Source organism: Struthio camelus, unplaced genomic scaffold (assembly GCF_040807025.1).
Source record: "Struthio camelus isolate bStrCam1 unplaced genomic scaffold, bStrCam1.hap1 HAP1_SCAFFOLD_112, whole genome shotgun sequence".
Taxonomy (NCBI): domain Eukaryota; kingdom Metazoa; phylum Chordata; class Aves; order Struthioniformes; family Struthionidae; genus Struthio; species Struthio camelus.
This window is the reverse complement of record NW_027182740.1, coordinates 130,001-132,500: the sequence shown is the minus strand read 5'-3', so window position 1 is coordinate 132,500 and position 2,500 is coordinate 130,001.

Here is a 2,500-nt window from a genome sequence, read left to right as displayed (position 1 = left end):
GGGCCTCCGCGCCGCTTACCTTTTCGAAGGGGCGAAGGAGGGGGACTCCCAGCGCGGGGAGGGGAGTTGGGGGGGGGGAGGGGGAGGCGGCGGGCGCGTGCGGCAGCCGCTTCCCCGAGCGCCTGGCCGAAGCGCGCGGGTCCCGGCCCCGCCCCGCCCCGCCCCGCCCCACCCCGCGCCCGGGCGCCGTGCACCTGCGCGGAGAGTGTGGTTTGGGGGCGGGGGGAGGGGCAAGCGCCGGGCGGGAGAGGCGCGGGAGGTCAGCCTGGGGTCAGGGATTCTTCCTCAGCCCCCGGCGGCGCGCTGGCCGAGAAGTTTAGGAACGGACAGGGGCTGGAGCCGGGCAGTGAAGGGCGCGCGCGCGAGGGAGCAAGCGAGGCGACGACGAATGGGCCGGGGTTGGGGGCGGGGGGTGGGGGCAGCGGCAGTGGCGGCGCTGGGCGGGGGGGGGGGGGAGGGCGGCGGGACGGTCCACCAATTAAGGGCAGGAGGCGGAGGGGGAGGGAGAGGGGCAGGCAGGCAGAGAGAAAGAGAAAAGAAAGCCCCAACGGCGACTGCAGCGCCCTACATTCGCGCACGAGGACCTTCCCCTGCCGCTGGACCGCACGCCGCTTCCTGTGCCAAGTAGCAAAAAAATGAGCAGGCCTCCCAAGGAGATCGGGGGGCCGGGGGGGGGGTGGTGGTGGTGGAGGAGAGGAAACAACACGGGAAACGAAGGAAAACCAGCGAGGAAGATGGTAAGGGCGAGAAAGGGAGGTGCTGCTGCTGCTGCTGGTGGTGGGGCAAGCATACAGAAAGCGCACACGCACACACGCGCGCGCGCGCGCACACACACACGCACACACGCACGCACGCACGCACGCACGCACGCACACACACAAAAAAAAAAAAAAAAAAAAAGCCCGTACGACACCGAAAAGGAGCAAGCCGGGGGGGGGGGGGGGGGAACCTAAACAAAGAAAGCACGCTAAGCGGCTAAGGGAGAAGCGGCAGCTCTCCAAGGAAACCGAACGGGTCCGGCCGGGGAGGGGGACTCGGGAGGGGCGGCGGGCTGGCCTGTTAGCGGCCGGCCCGAAGGGTCCAACTCGGCAGCGGCCGGCCCGCCCGCCCGCTCGCCCGCCCGGGCCTGGGAGGCTGCCTTGGCAGCGGCCAGAGAGTCTACCGGCCTCCGGGGAGGTCCTCGAAGGGGCGAGCTGGTCGACCGGCCTCCGGGGAGAGGCGAGCTGGTCGACCGGCCTCCGGGGAGGTCCTCGAAGGGGCGAGCTGGTCGACCGGCCTCCGGGGAGAGGCGAGCTGGTCGACCGGCCTCCGGGGAGGCCGCCGAGCCTCGAAGGGGCGAGCTGGTCGACCGGCCTCCGGGGAGGCCGCCGAGCCTCGAAGGGGCGAGCTGGTCGACCGGCCTCCGGGGAGGCCGCCGAGCCTCGAAGGGGCGGGCGGGTCGACCGGCCTCCGGGGAGGCCGGCCTCGAAGGGGCGCGGCGTAGCCGGTCTCCGCGGCTCCGGGAGGCCCGGAGAAGTCGCAGCCGGTGCCCCGGGTCTGCCTCCGCTAACTGGCAGCAGGTCTACCAGGCTCCAGCGAGACTTGGTGGCCTTTCGGGGTGGTGGCTGGTAGACCTGTTCTCCCTGGCGTTCCTGTGGAGCGGCGAAAGGGGTCGCTCTGCGTCGCTGCCTCCAGTTACGTCATCGTAGAGGTCGGCCACTTTCGAGCCACTCCCCGGTAGGAGGGGCGGCTGTCCTTCGGCTCTCCCGCCCCGCTGGACTTAGCGGTACGACTGTAGGCCACAGGGTGAACAGCCGCTGAGTTCCGGAGCCGCACTCCCGGGCGCCCCCAGCGCATTGTGGCCGGCCCGCGGGAGGCCTAGGGCGGCTTGCGACGAGGGCGGGCGGGGAGCGGTCCTGAGCCCGGCCCTTCGGGGAGAGTGCTTTCTTTTGCCCGTTCGGCGCGGCGGTCTCCCGGCAGGTCTCCGGCAGCCCCGCGAGTGTGTCCCAGGTGCCGGAAGCCGCTGCGGAGGCGGGGAGCCCAGCCAGCGGCAGGTCCCATGCAGCCGTTGCCGACTCGGGAGAGGGGTGAGCCGGACACCACCCCCCCCCCCCCCCCCCCCGCGGCCGGGGAAAAGGCCTGGCGCGTGTGCCGTTCGTGAACGCCAGAGGGTGGTCCAGAGAGAAACCGGGGGGTGCCCCGTGCGGCTCTGCCCAGACACCAGCGGCTCGAGAGCCTCGTTCTTCGGGCCCCTGTCGCAGGGAGCGTGGTGATGCCGGTGCTCCGGCCGGAGCAGCAGCCGGCTCGCGGCTGCCGATCCACACCCACACGCAGACGCCCGCTGAGGCGTCCCGGGACACGTCGGAGAGGCCCCTCGGCGGGCTGGCGCTTCCCTGCTTCCCCGTCACAGGGAGCGTGGGGGCGGTGCCGGTGTTCAGGCTCGAGTGGGCACCTCTTGCAGACGATGGTCCGCACCCACACGCAGCGCCCGCCGCTGGTTTGCGGCCACTGGTGGGCGGCG